This window comes from Aedes aegypti, chromosome 3 (assembly GCF_002204515.2).
Source record: "Aedes aegypti strain LVP_AGWG chromosome 3, AaegL5.0 Primary Assembly, whole genome shotgun sequence".
NCBI classification, from domain to species: Eukaryota; Metazoa; Arthropoda; class Insecta; order Diptera; family Culicidae; genus Aedes; species Aedes aegypti.
The window spans coordinates 296,551,399-296,571,844 of record NC_035109.1 but is presented as its reverse complement, the minus strand read 5'-3'; the positions used below and the strand labels follow the sequence as shown (position 1 = coordinate 296,571,844).

The following is a 20,446-nucleotide window of genomic DNA, read 5'->3' as shown; positions in this document are numbered from 1 at the left end:
AAATCAGTCATCCAGGAATTTTAGAAAACGTTTTTTTTTTATAAAGAATGTTTTCGAAATCCTGACTTATATGATTTTCAATTGGACTAGTGAGTTCTAAATTGAAATTGTGCGCGCTTGCAAACTGCATAGCGAGTTTGTAAGTTTCTTGGCTATTAGTTAGTAATAGTTTATTTTATTCTATCGATGCCGATTTTAAATAATTTAAAAAGGGGATCCAATTGAGAAATTTTATTTTCAAAACATTAGTTTCTTATTTGAGAAAAAAAGTCTCTTAAATTCCTTTTTGTAGATTCTGCCATATAATTTAAATAGTAATCCCTTGCCTTCCTTTGCCGCCTACCAGTATACCACCCATTTTCAACTTGCATGCAAGCTTGCTTTCTACTTTGCTTGCCAAGCATTACAGGAGTGCGAGATAGATAGATAGATAGATAGTCAGACATACATAACGACAGACCACGACTTGTATATATACAGCCAACTCTTCCTTTTTCGATATTTCGTATCTCGATATCGAGTAAGGGACTAGCTATCGAAATCCTTACATTATACATTGATGGTTATTTGTATGCATATCAAACCAATTAACGGAATTCAGTAATCTGCTCCGTATCCAAATTATTTGTTGACATAATCTAGGTTATTGGTATTGACTATAGGGCATTTTTTTAAATTATCGGACAGGTTTGGGCCGGAGGTTCTCCGATTTGCATGAAATTTTCACCAGAGGTAGACCTCGTGGATACATGACCAAAAGTGAAATTCTAAAAAATTATAGTGGCCTATTTTCCCGGAAAACTCTAGATGAATTTTCACGATTTCTCTATATACCTCAAACTTTGAAAATTCATATCTCCTGAACTATGCATCGTAGAACAAAAACTTTTTAGTGAAATTGAAAGGATATTTTCTTAGCAATCTATTAAAAATATAAAAAGAAAAACATTTCTCGGAAAATTTTTCAGCATGGAGAAAATTGTCGGAAAAAATGCGAAAAAACTATCGTCTGTATCATGAAAAATTTTCAAAAAAATATTTTTTGTTTCATCAATCCATACTCTAACTTTCGTCCATAGACGCCAAAGTGGTATCTTTTACCGTTTAGGCGACAGAACTGAAAAACCGATGACCACCCGCACGCTTCCCATAGGAAAATGTGTTCTATTGTGGGCCTCATAACCGTGCGCTAACAACGGCAGTAATTTACACGCATTGTAAGTGTAACACAGTAAACCATCCCTTCCTCTCTAGTCAGAAGAAGCTTTTCGTCAATCGGACCACTCTCTATTGGTCAGTTGGGTGTTTTGTGTGCCCTTCATCAGCAACGTTATTTAGTATTAAAGCTAACAGCCTCTACGGGAAGTTCTTGCCGCACGGGAAGTTCTTGTTACAATCAATCATTTTGGTAACGTTTGAAGGATCAAATCTCAAGATTCACTTTCTTTGAAAACTTATGAATATATTGTTAATATGTTGTTTCGGCTTTTCCTACGTTGTGTCTTTTACGATACAACGGACGGCAAATCAAGCGAACGGCTTCACTTTAACAGATTTATTATTACCACTGAGAGGCAGCATGCCTAATCGGTGGAGAAACGAAAGAAACTACATTCTTACAAGTTCAATGGGTGCGCCTTATATAGGCGCACGATACGGCCAGACAAAACATACAATAATTATTCATTACGCGCGTACGCTTCTTAATACAGTTTGGCGCGCTGTTGGGTTGGTGCCAACTATAGAGGCTGCACGCTGACTGGCAGTGGAATATTCCACAGCAGCCATCGATGGAACAATCGATAGCGTCCCTGAGTGTTATACAGTTGATTGATATTATATACATGCAAATACTATACTATATTCTTCCAAGGAATAATCAGAATTTATATCAAATATATCACTTAATATAGAAAACAAAACTGAAATTTATTCGCGCGCTTTTAGTTAATTATCTAATCATTTGATAAATTGAACAAAATTTGAAAAAAGCAAGAAAATTACAAATAGTACTTTATGTATGCACTCAGTTATTGTGTTTCCCTCACTCGCTTCCACGCACAGTCGGGAGCGAGAAAGCCGTTTTTTTTAACCAAGCCGAACGTTTCAATTTCCAGTGCCCATTCTGCTTCTTCGGCGAGCACTAAGCGAAACAAAAAACGGCATCTGATCAGTCGAATGCAATACCAAAATTCGGACAAAGGACAAACATTTAAAAGGGCCCAAGAGGTCTTGAGCCTTTTTTCAGAAACGTTGCTGTTGAGCCCTTTTTAGACCGCCCACGCAAACTAACCCCACTATCAGAAAGATTGGTGTTAGCTCTTCCTGATAGTGGAATTGGTGAGCGTGATCGAGTTGAATTGGGTTCAACAGCGGCTTGCAAAGCCAATGTTTACCAATGTCGATGTGCCCTTTTGAAATGTTTGTCCAGGAATGATTGTTTACATTCTGATTCCGTTCGAATGGCATTCGGGTTTGAGTGCTAATGAGCGTTCACTGACTGGCAGTCCACACCACGGAATGATTCAGTGAGTAGGAATCCTCTCAGTCAGTTCAATGCATTCGGCGAATGGATGCTAAGTGCATTAACTCATGCCTCGCAGATACAAGTGTATTGGTATTCACTTCTCTTCGCGTTCCTTCCGATTGTCGCTTTTACACAATCGGTTTAGACGCTTTCATGCTACACTCCACCTAGGACGGTTCAGCTATCACTGAATGTTCGATAGCAGCAGATTTTTTGCTTTTTTCATCGGTGGCGTTCGGGTGAGTGAGTGAATTTTCCCATGCTTGCTGAGGGTCAGTTCCTATTACCTTTATTATTAAATGTTAGGATCGTTTTCAATTAAAGACTGTTGGCCTCAATAGTAAAGGTAACGAATACATGACATACAAAACACCAGCTTCTTCTGACTAGAGAGGAAAGGATGGTTTACTGTGTTACACTTACAATGCGTGTAAATTACTGCCGCCGTTAGCGCACGGTTATGAGGCCCACAATAGAACACATTTTCCTATGGGAAGCGTGCGGGTGGTCATCGGTTTTTCAGTTCTGTCGCCTAAACGGTAAAAGATACCACTTTGGCGTCTATGGACGAAAGTTAGAGTATGGATTGATGAAATAAAAAATATTTTTTTGAAAATTTTTCATGATACAGACGATAGTTTTTTCGCATTTTTTCCGACAATTTTCTCCATGGTGAAAAATTTTCCGAGAAATGTTTTTCTTTTTATATTTTTAATAGATTGCTGAGAAAAATTCCTTTCGATTTCACTAAAAAGTTTTTGTTCTACGATGCATAGTTCAGGAGATATGAATTTTCAAAGTTTGAGGTATATAGAGAAATCGTGAAAATTCATCTAGAGTTTTCCGGGAAAATAGGCCACTATATTTTTTTTTGAATTTCACTTTTGGTCATGTATCCACGAGCTTTACCTCTGGTGAAAATTTCATGCAAATCGAGAACCTCCGGCCCAAATTGTCCGATAATAAAAAAAATCCCCTATAGTGAATATAGTCATATATGGCAGACTGATTCATTTTCAATTTTCGGAATGTCGAGGAAAATTAACCTTACTTTGGGAATCTTTCGAGGACAATACCAAAACTCACAAGTTCAGTAATACGCTGGGTGTTTTGAGAGAAAGTTGGTTAACTTCACAAAATCATGGAACTTCTGAAATGCTGCTGAAATTTGCATGACAAGAAACACCAAGATGAACTTCCCAGTAACTTCGTATTCTTTTGGAATTTATATGAGAATACCTTTAGAGTTTTCCTCAAACTCTCCAAGAAACTTCTCCAGGAATGCTACTTAGAACTTATCAAAAATACTCAAAGGATTTCTGAAGTTTTGAAATAATCGATGTAATACTCATCTTAGGATCTATTCAGGGATACGTTCAGGAATTCTGAAATGATTTATTCATAGATTCTTCCAAGAATTGAGCATGAGCATTAATGACTGTACAATTCGTAGTTGATATTCTGATATTCTGTGATTGACCAAAATAATCCAGATTCGTAAAGGGATCCAACAGATGTAGCTTGGGAGTAGCATATCATCTTCAATGTACAACTTTCGAGGACTAAAAACCTAGTAATGTCAATAACAGTGCCGGCCACGTCGTTACTATCATCGGGTAAGGGACGGAATGTTTTTAGCGATTTATCTTGGTAAGTGATGAGACCTCATTATAGAAAATCATTTATTCACATAGTCTTGTTTCTATTCTTCTGGATAAAACATATGTCGACAACTCTGGTGATGAACCATTCAAAGAGTAATTTACATTTGCGTTTGGTAAGTATTGGGTTCATGGAACATGGTTCAAAATAGTCTTCTATCAGTCTATGGAGACACGTCGACGTCGACTCTTCTTGTGTCAAAACATTCAAAGTTTAACAACTACCGAAAGCTAAACATTACATATATTTTGCAATTGGATCAAATGGACAGATTGATGTGAAGTTTTGCGAAAAAGTTACACGTCTTCTCAGTGAGAATCGAACTCACGACACCCTGATCTCTAGTTAGGGCACGTTATCCCTACGCCATGAGAGGACTCGTGAACGCAGAAGTTATCCTGAATTCGATTTCAGCTTGAATAGTAAAAGGCCAGTATCGAGCCAATCGTTGTTTTTTGAATATGTGTTGGATGTGTGTATTCGCATATTTCACTCATTTGAAATAGAAGCATGAAACGAGCTCACCAATTGATGACCCATTATCCAAACCACTTTATTTCATCACCAACATGCCTGACGCATATGGACTATTTGCATGATACGTGCTGCTAGGGTTTTACGAACCACTACCCAGAAGACGCGTGAAAACCAAAAAAATACTCCAGCATCGCAAACACAAACCGTCCGGCTTGGGCTTTACGAAACACTGCCATTATTCATAGATTCTTCCAAGAATTCAACATAAATTTCTAAAAAAAATCATATTGTGTTTAAGCTAACAAACAAATCATTGATTATTCCAGGAGGAAAAATCTAAGATTTTATTTAGTAATCCATCCCAAAAGAAAAAAACAATATTTAATATTTTACCGATTCCTCTTTTAAATCGGCCTACAAGGGTTTGTACAGGGATTTCTTCGGATTTTTCAAGAATTCGTTAAAGAGTTATTCCGCAAAATCGTGTTGGTTATCTGCCAATGGTATCTTACTCCTGGATTGACTTAAGCGTGGTCCCCTACACGGAGAACAAAATATAGTGTTCGTAATCATTTTTCCAGTCAATTTAACTATATTTTAAGGTTAATTTGGAGATAACTAAAAATATAGTTGAATTGACGGTATATTGTTAAACATAACTATACCATATAGTTGTTGACAACTATATTTTTGATTGAATTTACAAACGCCAAACGTCAAAATTTAACTATATTTTAGTTGACTCAAAGTGAATTTTATTGGGTTTACAATATTTTGCAATGTTTACTCAGCATTTTGTTCTGCTGTATCAACATATCTGAAAAGATTCGGTGCTGCTTTATCGATCTAAAAAAAAATTGCAAAAATGAAAACAAAGGGCAAGTCGACAAACTTGACATGTGGTCTCCTGCGTGAGAGGTGGTCATCTTAGCACCTACACTATTCCTTGCAAGTTAGAAGTAAGTAGATTTGTGAGCATGACTTGAAGTCTAGGGTGGTGAATGTTTCCGAATAGTGATAATTATCAAAATTATAATTGTTATAAGTACAAGTGGATAGCTCAATCAAAGAAGTGTGTGTATTTGATTTGACGTTAATTTTGTGTTGGCGTAAGTTAAATTTATTTCGAAACGACTATTTGTGCGTAAGTAAAAGTAATTGACAGGATTGTAATCTTAACATACATAAATTCTTCTGCGTGTATAGAGTAAAGTGGGGCAAAAGTTCGAGTGGGGTAAGAGTTTCTTTTTAAGATTTCTAGCTCAATTCAAAACAAATCTTATAAATGTTATTGAGGTTCGAATGCTATTCAAGTAAGAGACTTTTACTCCAAATATCATAAAAATCGATTGAGATTTGGAAAAGTTATGGCTATTTGTTGTTTTTCGACTTGAATATTGTAATTTTTGGTCAAGCTTTCGTTGCATGGAACCAATTGAAGATAAAATCTTTTTCAATATTTTATGTAAGGGCGTTTGTAGGCCTATCATAAGGTTGCTTTGAAGTGTATTAGATTTTGCATAAATGCTTGGAAACAATTTTTGGCCCATAGTGGGGCAAAAGTTCGAATCAGCGGGGCAAAAGTTCGACCCATGTATAAAATCACGGAAAAATTTGCAAATTGCCTAAAATCCACATATTATCTTCAAATTTAGTTATATTTGTCTGATCGTGTGAAAATTGTCACCAAAATTTTACATTTCCACTTAGTTTTGCGAAAAACTGCTATTTTTGAGTATATTACAATTAACCCGGTTTTGGGTAATTTTTTGATGAAAATTTAGTGTGTATTTTTCGGCAAACTTAAGTTTACGGCTGGTGTAAAGTATGCCTGTCATAAAAGGATCGATATTTTGGGTTTTAGCCAGCGAACTTTTGCCCCACACTAGATTCGAACTCTTGCCCCACCGGTGGGGCAAAAGTTCGAATAAGACAATCAATTTTGAAACTGTTATAACTAAAAATCGGTAAATATTTTGACACAAGTTTGTTCAGCAAAATTATAGCCAATATGTTGAAGGTTCACTGTATGGTATTTGTTTTGTTTTAACTGCTATTGTTTTCCTGGAAACTTTGATTATACCACTACGGTCGAACTTTTGCCCCACCTTACTCTACCAAGTATCATGATATGTTCGAGATATGTTTTCAGAAATTCTTCAACTTTCTAGAAATACCTGAAATCATGAGCGCATTCCTAAAATAATCATTGAAGAAATCGATGTGAGAGTAATCTTTGGAAAAAATCCTAGAAGTATCTATGAAAAATATCTTACCATAATTCCAGGAGGAATTCTCACTGGAGTCAACATCCTGGGGAAATTGCAGGAGTAAAATATGTTGGGATTTTTTTTGAAGAATCTACGAATAATTTCTTGCAGTAGTTTTTTTTTTGAGGCTAAGAAAATCCCATGTACCATTTGTAGATAAGAAGTCTCTAAGAATATCTATAGATTACGCAGGAGTCTTCTTTGGATTTTATTTTTGTACAAATTTGTCAATGGCATTTTACCAACAGTTTCTGAATAATATAATATGTTTTATGAGAAATTTTTGTAACAATACCCAATAATATTTTTCTATCTTCATTAACTAGATTTTTAGTCCTGGGCTAGTTTACCCGGGAATAACGGCTTTACTTCCCTTCCGAAGGAAGTCATCACTATAACGTTTCGTCATAAGTGACGATCTTGGGGATGAGATTCGATCCCAGGTCCTCGGCGCGAAAGGCGTGTGTTTCAACCCATACACTAGGTCCACCTTCATACCTAATAGTAAATAGGTATATTTCTGGTAAAGCATATAGAATATTTCAGAACGATCTCAAAGGAAAATTGGAGGAATTTCTGAATGAGTTCCCGTTAAATACAAAGGTAAATAACAAATGGGATTCTAGTGAGAACTCCTGAAGGCATTTATAACCAAATGTTTACTGGAGTTCTCAGAAGATTCGTAAATAAATGATTAAATGAATCATGTTTTTTTGTGCACATACTTTTTTGTGAAAAACCAACAAAATATGAAAAAGTAAACCAAATGGGGAAAGCCTGAGTCATTTTCGAGAAAACTCCAATAAAAAATGTTGAATAATTACTTGGAGGAAATCCTTTAATCCTGTAGTAAAATATATCCTTTAAAAAATAGACAAAAAATTTACGGAGAATTCTCCATTTCGAAAAATGAGCATGAACTCTTGAAGGCTTTTTAGGACGAAGTTTTTGATAACAAAAGGAATCATATTTCATTGAACAAAATCAATGAGGAATCTTTTTATAATTGTAGTGAGAGCTCTTTAAGAAAAGTAACACATTTCTTGAAATAAAAATGGAATCGGTGAAATATTCGGTGGAATATCTTAAAGAACTCTCGAAGTAATCTGTAGAGTTTTTATTGAAACAAATTCTAGAGCTCTGATTGGTTGAGTTCTTAAAGAAAAGTTTTGATGAATCTGTGGAGCATTTTTTTGCTAATTGGTTTTGGAGATCCCTGGATTTTTGTTATTGAATCATCGAAGCTATTTTTGGAGAAATTCCTGCAGGAAAAAAAATGGCTCAGTAATGCCTTACAGCGCTTGAGCCTTTGAAAAAATAATCAATTGTGAAAGACTTTTGTGACATGTAAGTGCAATGTGTCATTGACATTATTAGAATGCCTAAATAATCTATTTGAAATTAGTGTTTTCAATTGTTACACCTCAAAAAAGGCGTAACTCCAAATTTCGTCTATTTTCTCATTCAAAGTTCCACAAGGTGGTTACAACACAGCCAAACCAACTTTAAACCCAATTTTGATGGTTTATTTCTCATAATAATCACGGCTAATGAAAATCCGTTTTAATTTCTCAGATTTCCTTTGATTTAGTAGACTAATACAATCAAAAGGGCGTCACTTAAAAACGGGCCCTACGATTTTTATTTAAATTTTGCCCGGACTTGCAACGAAGCTGTGTTCTATAGCTGGTGAGCACAGATTTGATGGAGATTTTTTTTTTCTGATAATAACGGTCAGGGGAGCGCAGAACACGGTTGTTTTGGGTAATTCTTGAAAAAAAATATAAATAATAATAAAATATATCTATATAAATAAAAATGGAATGGTGTTTATATGTCACGAAATGGCTTACGAACGGGTCGACGGATTTGAATGATTCCTTCTCAGTTTTATTCGTCAAGGGTTCCGACGTGTTTGTGTGTATACAAATCCCAGGATATTCACCGGAAAAGTTGAAAAAACGAGCGCGAACGAAACTGTCATTTTATATGAGACGATCAAAAGGTTTTTTCAACAGCCTACTTGATGGCAAGACGAAGTTTGCCGGGACCACTAGTAACATATAAAAATTTACACACTTTGTTTGAAAAAGTTGTGGAAAAATATGAAGTGAGTGTAGTCTCATATAGAAAAATAAAGGCATAACAGTCTCTATATTATCTTTCAACCACAACAGCAACTGCGAATCTTGATTTATGTTCAAGTTTATATTTTTCGCTGATCAAAAGAAACAAAATGAGTAATCTTTGCATTGGTACTGAATGAATATGGCATGCATTAATTTTCTGAAAAATTTTAAAGACTTGTTTGAGAAGGCAAACTTCAAACTTTGAGCGTTATTTTCTCAATGCCTACTTTTTCCATATGGAACAGTTATGCCTTTATGGGCAGAATATCATCATCATATATTTCAGAATAATTCATCTGGATTCCTAGAGCAACTCATGGGTTTTGTTTTTGCAAAAATCTTTTGTAAAAACAATAAGTCTGGGAAAATGTTTTAAAAAGCCTTGATAGGATAGTTTGTTGTATCCCCGATAAAATCCCATTGAAAATATCTTCAAATATTGCTCCAAGAATGTCTCTCATATTTTTTTTTCAAACATTTTTCCCATTGCTCCAGGAACACTCACAGACATTCCTCGAGGGACTCCTTCGAGCATACTTGTTCCCGAACGGCAACAAGACGGTAGATAATTTTCCGCAAATTTGAACAACTTGCCAGCAAATGAATTTTCCAGTGGTTTACTGTATTCGTTTATTGGCTTATGTTAAATTTTTCCTGTTAAATTAACAAATAGAGGAATATAAATGTATGTTTAAATTCAATCTATCTCTACAATTGCTTCATGTGTTTACTTACGTTTAGTGATTTTATCTAGTCCGTCAATTTCGGAAAGCGGTCTCGTACAATACTTCTTACAATCAATTAATGATCTACCGGGACAGCTAACGATAATCGAAATCCAAACTGTGATACACCTCTGTGATACCTAGATTAGAATTCGTTTATAATAACAATAATCTTTTTAAATTCAGTTTACCTTTTAGCACATCATCTTTTAACTTCCTATTTTAGTTTTGTAGCAACTCTCAATTTAGTTATTCAATTAATTTAAGAAGATAACTTCGCAAAATTTAGCAGCTTAGATTTGGGTTTTGTAAATAATAACTTTCAACATTCCTTTGACACATCTCCTTATCATATTGTTTGTTTTTATCGTTTTTCACGTTCTACCTATTCCTAGTATCGCTTGACAGGGACGGCGAGATCGTATGGGAGCTTGTTCGTAGCGGAGGCGCGTTCGCAAATTGCGTAACACTCCCCCCCAGTACACGGGTTCCTGTGTACTCCATGTTGCGCCGGAGTCTGGGAAATACAGCTTCGGTATTGGGTATCTGAGGGTTGATATAGTTGACATCGGCCTTACTTTTTCTGACCACAAGTTTCACTTCATCGCGTTTGCAAGCAGATGGAGTTGTTTCCATGCTAGTTTGTGGCAACTTGTCTGTCAGGACAGCTTTAGCCTTGGGATTGTCATTAAAAGGGCTCGAGACTTCTTCACTAACCATAGTTCGTGTGGACATCAGACACGGACCATAAACCACCCATCCTAACCGTGTTAGAATTGCTGTTGGTTGATTTGTATCGCCTTCTCTGCAGTCAAGCGGATTTTCCAGTCTGAAATTGTCAACACCTAGCAGAATTCGAGGTTTCACTTCAGCATAAGACTCTATTGGTAGACTTGACAAATGAGGGAAATGCTTCACTAAATCTTCTGCTGAAATTGACTGTACAGGAAGATCTAAGCTTTGCACAGTATGAACTTCAGGAAGGAGGAAGCTTTGATTTGGTGTTTTTGAACCAGCTATCTTCGCTGAAAATAGCACCGAATCTGTTTCACACCTTCTCTGTCCATCTGTCCACGTTATGTTCAATGGTGATCTCTCACCTTCGGCCATTAATTCTTCCCATAAACTATGTTCCATCAACGTCGATGTCGACCCCGCATCGAAGAAGGCATATGTAGTTATCGATTTCTCCTTCCCATACACAGTAACAGGAATATACTTCAGCAAAACTCCTTCTTTCGAACCGTGATGAGTATTGCAAGATGCGTTTTGTATTGAAACATTCGATAATTGCTTTTTATGCTTCTTGTCGTCGTGTAATAGCCGGTGATGTAGAAAGGTGCATCCGTTCTGGTTGCAACGAATCTTTCTCTCACAGGAATCAAAATGTCTAGTAAGACACTTTCTGCAAACTTTAGTTTCATTGACCAACGCCCAACGTGCATTCGTTGACATTTCGAGGAAATTGTTGCACGTTTCAAGTGTGCTGCAATTGTTGTCACACGCAAGGCAGACTTCGAGATTCTCTTGTCCTGAAGTGTCTGAAGAATGGACATGAACGTAAACTTGTTTTTCATGTTTGCTACCGAAATTCTGAGGCTTAGCCCACATAGCAGGTCTAATCACCTGGCTTAAGACCTCAACTATTTCTTCAAGCCAATTGTTGAAGTCTAACATTGTAGGTGTAACAATATTTTTACGATGAAACGCCCATTGCATTTTAAAAGTAGACGGTAGCATGTCTACCAGCTCCTGTAGCAATGCGACGTTGTATAGACGTTCGTCTATCTGACAAACTTGAATCGTCGCACACAGATTCTGCACTGCGACGCCAAAATCGACAATCGTTTCTAACTTGTCAGCTTTCGGTGGTGGCATCATGCGAATTCTTCGAATAATTGTTTCTATAATGAATTCTGCATTGCCGAAGAGTGTTTTTAACCGATTAATGATCATCGGAACATTATTGGGATGTAATAGAAGACTCTTGACAGCTTTCAGCGCCTTATCACAAAGACTTCTCTCCAGACGGTCGAGCAACTCATCGTTCTTGAAGGAACACATCCTGGAAGTACGCTCATACGCTGCAATAAACCGTGGCCAATCTTCAGGGTCTCCACCGAATTTTGGTAGATCTTTTACGGTCTGTCTTGCAGCAAGTTGGTTGCAATTGAGTGTTGCAGGATCACTACACTGTTGCGATTGATATTGCTGCTGACAGAAGGTCTGATTTGATCGTGGGGTTGATGTTGCTATTGGTGGCAGTCCGACGTTTTGAGTGGTCGAAGCTATGTTTGAAGCAGGATGCATATGGCTTGGTTCTGGATAGGCATACCCAGTCGATAGGATCGGTTGTTGTGACGCTACGGTGTATACGGGGGCCGATCTCATGTTCATTACTGCTGATGGATATCCGTTGAACACTGACTGCTTATTTTTTACAACTTCGGTAGCTCGAGGATACTCGACACATCTAACTCCAGGGACATAATTATTACAAATTTGCTGCAAGCCAGCACATGACTGAAGCGACGCTGGATTCCCGAAAGGTTGCTGATGAGATGGCCCAACCACGGAACAACTGCTGGGCAAATTCGTTTGGATCGCTGGAATATTTACCGGTTTTTGCAATAGTGCGTTATACACCGGCAATGGTGTTTCGTCCATCGAATTTCGTGGCTCCTTCTCCGCATTGTCTGTCCACTTCAACCACTCGTTGATTTTGTCGAGACTAGAAATCGACTCCACCTCAGAATCACTGGCGGCCTCCAACATCTCTCGCTCCAGTGCTAGTCGCTCTTCAAGCTGCCTCATCTCTAATGCTTGCCTTGCTTCCAAAGCTTTTGCTTGCAGTTCACGAAGTTTCTCTGAACGCTTCGATGATTTCGAAGGCGCCTTTTCGCTTCCACCAGGTAATCTCACTTTTTTCGTCGTAGAGCTCGCCAATGGATCTGCATGTCGTTGTTCATCCACTGTTTTCGTTCCCCGTACATCATCGTCTACGATATTCGCTTGGAGTTGATGCTGTTTCGGAAAAACGCCAACCAAACTTGAAGGCACTTCACGCCCCGCTGTAGCTGTTCTTGACAACGAACTAGAATGCAGCAACTGCAACGGTCCTAACTGCAACTGGTCGAACTGCTCTTGATTACGCTGCTGCAACTTTCGTAGTTTCTGCCGCTGCTCAAGCTTCTGCTGCTCCTCCATTTCCTCTAGGCGTTTATGTTGCTCTCGTTGCCACTGTTTCTGTTGTTGTTCAAAGCGCTCCAGCTCATCGCTCAAAACACACCTTTGTGTCTCCAATGACTTTCTGACGCAACTATTGCAAATCCAATCACGATCCCGGATTCCATCGTCTACGTTTACGCAGCTATAATGATGCCACATATCGCATTCGTCGCATTGGACCATTTCACTCGAATCGATACGACGACACGTACCGCAGCTTGCCCCATCGTCACCAGGAGAATCGCTTTTTCTGGGGGTACATTTCCCTGCACCCGCTACGTTTCCGCACGACATTTCGTAAATAAACGAAAAATTTAATTTGTTCCCGAACGGCAACAAGACGGTAGATAATTTTCCGCAAATTTGAACAACTTGCCAGCAAATGAATTTTCCAGTGGTTTACTGTATTCGTTTATTGGCTTATGTTAAATTTTTCCTGTTAAATTAACAAATAGAGGAATATAAATGTATGTTTAAATTCAATCTATCTCTACAATTGCTTCATGTGTTTACTTACGTTTAGTGATTTTATCTAGTCCGTCAATTTCGGAAAGCGGTCTCGTACAATACTTCTTACAATCAATTAATGATCTACCGGGACAGCTAACGATAATCGAAATCCAAACTGTGATACACCTCTGTGATACCTAGATTAGAATTCGTTTATAATAACAATAATCTTTTTAAATTCAGTTTACCTTTTAGCACATCATCTTTTAACTTCCTATTTTAGTTTTGTAGCAACTCTCAATTTAGTTATTCAATTAATTTAAGAAGATAACTTCGCAAAATTTAGCAGCTTAGATTTGGGTTTTGTAAATAATAACTTTCAACATTCCTTTGACACATCTCCTTATCATATTGTTTGTTTTTATCGTTTTTCACGTTCTACCTATTCCTAGTATCGCTTGACAGGGACGGCGAGATCGTATGGGAGCTTGTTCGTAACGGAGGCGCGTTCGCAAATTGCGTAACAATACTGCTGGGAATTTCTCCAGGGATTTGTCTTGAAATTCCTTCAGAGATTTTTTAAGTAGCCACACCAGGGATTTTTTCAGGATTTTGTTGTTGTTAAAAGTTCTCCAGGTATTTCGTCAGGAAAACCACCATGGATTCCTCCAAAGATTGCTTCAGGCTCTCAGTGACCACTAAGGATCCTTCAAAAATTCCCTTATGAAGTTCATTAGGGATTTGTCCAAGAATTTCTCTTGTGATTGTTACAGGGATTTTACAGAAATTTCTCCAATGATTCTTTCAGGAATACCTTCAGAAATTCCCTAGGTATACCTCTATGGACTCTCCAAGAAATATCTCGAGAGATTCCTCAAGGAATGAGAAATTAGAAATGAGAGATGAGGAATGAGGAATGAGGAGCGAGAAATTAGCAGTGAGGAATCAGGAATGCGCACTAAAAGAGGAGTGAGGTGTGAAGAGTGAAAATTGAGTGTGAATAGTGAAGAATGAGGAGTAAAGAATAGGGAATGAGGAATGCGGAGTGAGAAGTGAAGATCGAGTTATGAGGAATGAAGGGTTGGAAATGAGGAATAAGAAATTAGGAGTGAGGAGTTAGGAAGGAGGAATGAGAAGTGAGAAGTGGGGAATGAGGAGTGAATAATGAGGAATGAGGAGTAAGAAATAAGGAATGAGGAATGAGAGATGATGAATGAGGAGTGAGGAATGTGGAATGAGGAGTGAGGTGTGAAGAGTGAGAAATGAGGAGTGAGGAACTAGAAATGAGGAGTGTGGAATGAGGAATGATGAATAAGGAATTAGGAGTGAGAAATGAGAAATAATTAAGTAGATGGTGATGATGATGTTGAAACATAATGGTCTATCATTTTTGGAATTTATGTATGTTAACTTTAGTATGAATGAACTGAAGGACAAATATAATAAAAATATATCTTTTTATTGAAAGATAATGGAAGAAAAAATCTTATTATTATAAGAGTAGATCAAGAGGAGAATGTAGGGATTGAAATGGGTACGAGAGAAGATATAAACTAAGCAGAAGGGCATATAGTTTTAGTAACAAGGAAAAACTAAACAAACGGGAAGATATTCGTCATCTACACATCAGTCTTGTAAAGTGAGCGATGAAATTGCGCTGGAATTGTTCGGCTGATTGAACCATTAGCTTTGAATATGCCGATTTCTTCCTCCGGGCACTATAAAATTCTTATGAAAAAAATTCAGGGTGTTTTTCAGGAATGCCTCCGGAGATTTCTTCACGAATACTTTTTCAAGGATTCATGCAGAAATTTCATAGATTCTTTTAGGAATACCTCCGGGTTTTCCTACAGGAATATTTCTAGGGATTCTATTAAGAATATATTTATGGAAATCTCCAGGAATACTTCCAAAGGTATTTTCCAGGAATAACACCTAAGCTTCTTCTCGGACATTTCATTACAAATTTATTCAGGACTACCTTCAAGTATTCCTAAGAATTCCTCCAAGAATTCCTCCAGTACTACCTTAAAATACCTCTATGTAGACCTCCTGGGATATATCAAAGGGTTTCTCCAGAAATACGTTCAAGGATTCCTTCAAAAATGCCTTCAAAGATTCCTTCAGGTGAATCATCAATATTTCTTTCAAGGATTCCTTCTTGAGAGATTCTTCCATGAATTCCACTATTAAACCTGAGGAAATTTCTTGAAAATTTTTTGAATGATTACTTTTAAAATTCCATCGAAAAATGAAATACTCCTTGTAGAACTCTTGAGAAAAAAAAACCTGAGATACATTCCTGGAAAAATCTATGTAGGAATATGTCTATTAATTTCTGAAAAATCGATGAAGAATTCTTATTTCACTCTAAATGATTTTTCCCAAGTCATTACACAACTACGGCTGTCTGGGTCCCCAGTGATTAGAACATCTCATTAGAAACTAATGAAAATTAATTTTGACGAAAACATCATTTACACGAAGAAACGGGAAAGGTTTATATCAATAGTAAAGAATTTTGAAGCCGACGAAGGCGATTATGAATAAAATTTACTCTCAATTTTCTGAAGCATTGAAAACTGCCTTGTAGTTTAAATTTAGTAGAAAACAAAATTCGTCGATTTCGATACTAACACTGCCGAACACGTTTCTGTCTCAACCATCAAAATGCTGTATCCATTGCCGTTTTCAAAAATATCATAGCACGTCTTGTTTTTGAGATATTGGCTGTTGAAAATGCAAAATATGACTATTTCAGCCAACTTGCATGCAAGTTTGTCAGCGAGTATGGCAATTTATTTGCTTAATTTGCTGCATTACTCAAACTTCATGTGTATAACAATTCTTATCAATAATATTCATAAAACTTTCGATGCTTATTTTTATTAATTTTTTTTTCTGGTTTAGAAAAGTATTTTATTATACTGTATAAGAGAAATGAAGAATTTTGTAAGGAGAATGAAAGCATATTAAAAAAAATCGATTTCAGCCTTATCTTATCATACAATTTCAACCAATTTCTGTTTGAAATAAACGTTTATGTTCTATTTCGCATGATTGGTGGATCAGATTACAAATAAGTTTGCTGAATCTTACCTTATATTTCATGTTCAATTTAAATTCATTAGTATTTTTGACAATTCTGACGACCTGTAGCTAACAATTGTGACGTATTGGAACATTTCTAAGAAAGACATCCGATTAAACGACTCCAAATCTGCAAATCTGCTATAGACTCATAATTTGATCCTTGAGACACACAAAAATGTCATTTTTGTTACGCTGTGTAATAAATCGGTTGCCGTAGATCCACGAAAAAGCTTCAATTCACTTGATCTGCAGAAACTTCCGTAGATCTGGCATCACTGGTGGACAGTAACGTTTATTACAGAAACATTGTGGTAACCGAATCTTCTTCTCAACATCAACGGTCGGATAGGGAAACAGGGGGCGCGATCAGTGACACAAATGTTCCTCTATTATTGCACATCGAACGAAACACAATTTCCGGAAACAATTCGTAGATAGAACGGTGGTCGATACGGAGATGCAATACGAATCGAGTTTCCAATTGAACGAAACCACACCGAAACACAGAACTCTTCTTCAAAATTGTTTTCTGCTGGGTCATTGTTTGCCGGCACTTGCACATTTTTGTTCGCTAAAAACGCTGTTCAAACATTGCTGTGTTCTGCATCTTTGTCGGTTGTTGATTCTTCCTTCTAGGGGGAGTCAAATTTTTCCCACCACATCAGCACACTTCGAGTCGAGTTTCCCTTTGTCACTGTTTGTAAGCTGATACCGGGGCTTTGCAGGAAACTTTGGTCGCAGACAAACAGACTTTACACTTTAAAAATATCTTCGTCATCTCTAGGGAGCATGTTGCACAAAATACTGTTTTTGCAACTTGACCGCCAGAAGGCACTAGTGTAAAACGTCAAACACGAAGAAAAACGATGAGCGCGCCTCTGGTTGTGAGGTTTGGAACATAGTAAATTCAAAAGGATCCTTAAATAAGTGGTCGATGGACAGTCCGTCAGTGATACGTCTGTTTGTCTGTGCTTCGGTTCTCGGTGTTGTCTTTGTCGACGTTGTGGGTTTTGGCGTGGGAAATCTGTTTCCCGACAAAACTTGGAACACTACCGCGCGAGACAAACCGACGACGACGACGACGACGACGAGCAAAAACGTCTTCGATGGTGACGCGGCGAGAAGGGTGAAATTAAGTAACACTTTTACCACTTGAACCACCTGAGTGTCTACTGAACCAGCAAGACGGTTCTATTACAATATTTATACGCTCTTCGGTTCGGGCTTCCTGTAGAAACGATACCCGCTGCCGTGGCCTGCGTTGAAACACTATATGTGTCGCACAATGGTGTAGTGTACCACCGATGATAGGAACAACTGGATTTCGATAAAGGGCGGCGCTTCGAGTTGAGAGGTTCAACCTCGCCGAGTGGCACCTGGGTTTGTTTGTTTTTCGGCATTTTCCATCGATTTCATGGATGAGGCTAGGGATAGGCAGTGGCGTGCTCAGGGATCTAGATGTATACCGAAGAGGGGTTCCCAAACTATGCGCTGTTGCACTTCTCCGGGTGATCCACAAATGATATTACAACTAATTCGGAAATCAGCTCATAATCTAGGAAACCTTTACAAGTTTGCAGATCAACATTAATTTGTGTAGACTCTGACACGGTTTAATTTATATTCAAAAGTTTAGTTTTCAACAAATTGTTGAAACAATCATTACAGTGGCCAATCAGTTTAAGACTCGCCTAAATAAGAGAATGGCATAGAAGATGACAGCTTTACAACAGCACTGATTGCCTCTCATTTGGGGCTGTCCATTAACCACGTGGTCATTTTTTTGAATTTTCAGAACACTACCCCCCCTCCCCCTCACGATCATTTGTCCATACAAAAAAATGAAATTTGTATGGATTGTGGTCATTGGCCAGACACCCCTCTCCTTATGTGATTTATGTACTTTGATTGTTCAAATCATTTTCCAATCAAACTTGGTGCATATTTTTCACGTTTATCTTGGCTATACATAACCACAACCATTTGTTTTTGAACGGAAATATTTTGAAAGTAGAGAAAGATGAACTAACTACAAATTCATTTATCTATGAATAGACAAAAATTTAAGAATAAAGCATGGCTAACAGATCTTCTTCTTCTTGGTATTAACGTCCTCACTGGGACAGAGCCTGCTTCTCAAGCTTCCACAGTTATTAACTGAGAGCTTTCTTTGCCAAAGTTGCCATTTTCGCATTGGTATATCGTGTGGCAGGTACGATTATATTCTATGCCCAGGGAAGTCAAGGAAATTTCCATTACGAAAAGATCCTGAACCGACCGGAAATCGAACCCAGACACCTTCAGCATGGCTTTGCTTTGTAATCGCGGACTCTAACCACACGGCTAAGGAAGATCTGAATATCTGACACCTATTTTTAATTAGTCAACTTCATTATTACGTACAGCTAACGTAAATAATGTAATTCATACTTTTTTCTGTGGATAACAAATGAGGGACTAATATACTTCAAATCGTCATTTATTTAGATTTTTCTGATTTTTATGTATTGAGTATGAGGGACTTGAAAATTTGCGCCAAATGATCCACTTGCCTCACCATGGTGGGGTAAGTGGATCACCACTAAAAAATATCTTTTCTCAAAACATATATGGTGTAATCATGTATAGTAAGAATGATATTGCTCTCGTTCTTGTTTTAAGTGCTAGTTATGTTATGTTTTGATACCATAAAAATGGAAAATTGTCTTCATTTTATCAAAATATAATAAAAATATTTATACATTAGTTCACACTAATTTAAACAAAAATAAAACATTGTAGCTAGAATTATTTGGAGAAAATTCTTTAATATAATCACATAAGTTATAAAGAAGCATTGTAGGATTATTCGATGTTTTCGAAAAACACTTGTAGTTTAAAAATATTAGTTACATTAATTTTTGTTTATTCTACTTTTGAATGTATTTGTATCATCTGTCTAGAACAATTTATATGGTCAAATAAGGTACGATAATATGTTTTCAATTGGAAAATTTGTATGTTTTGCTCTTTTGCAACTCAGCTTTAATAAACCACGAAAAGTTTTGTTAGAATTTTAAAATATTCATTCTTTTATTTTTTTATTTTAGGTGGATTAATTCAAATTTTCTATAGTCAATTTGACAAATTTAAGCTAGTAATGAGAAACAGTAAAAACAAAACAATATTTGCGAGTATTCAAACTTATTCAAATTATCGTAAGCAGTCTGCCAATGAATGGTAATAATACTTGATCCACTTTCCCCACCCCATTAAAAAGTGGGGGTAAGTGTACCATGTCCAATATATCTGTATTTATTTATAAAATTCACATTTTTTTCATTGTGAATGAATTTGAGATATAAACAATTTTGAAATTAATTGATTTTTGCAGCCAACAAGTTTGCTTGTGTTAGTGTTGGTCAGTATAAGTTTTGCTTTAGTTTCAGTGTGGACGTAAGAACATAACCTAAAACGAAGCAATGCTGCGGAAACATTCAACATATTCAAGTATTTATGCTCAATATAGACAAATGATCCACTTACCCCACTGTACCTTATCCACATTTGAAAAAGTTTTCATTAATTATGATTGGGGAAGTGTACCAGTTATGGCCATAGTGGTTCCCTATTTGGCCATATGCAGGCTTTGAAAAATTTAACGATCATTGACACACGAGCCATAATTCCATCCCATTTATCCGCCTGCTTACAATAAGATTCGCTGGTTGGAACACGACTGCCTTCCAGCTAGCGGATTCGACCCGTTAGTTGGAACGTCTGACAGCTGGTGAAAATGGTCCAGACTAACGCATCTGGAGCGCAAATTGTCACGAAACGCACATGCATATTTGTTCTATATATGGAGACTTCAATGCGACGGTGCTCAGACGTCAAAGTCAGTTT

The 20,446-nt window shown here is 37.0% G+C and overlaps 1 protein-coding gene across 1 annotated transcript in view; it reads right to left on the bottom strand.

Annotated features, from left to right (window-relative positions):
* LOC5578235 (hyaluronidase A) overlaps positions 1-17,831 on the bottom strand; it is a 195,576-nt gene extending 177,745 nt beyond the window's left edge. Inside the window, exon 1 of the mRNA XM_021854299.1 lies at positions 17,711-17,831. The gene's annotated coding sequence lies outside the window, so the exon portion shown is untranslated. The remainder of the gene's footprint in view (positions 1-17,710) is intronic.
* Between the last annotated feature and the right edge of the window lie 2,615 nt (positions 17,832-20,446).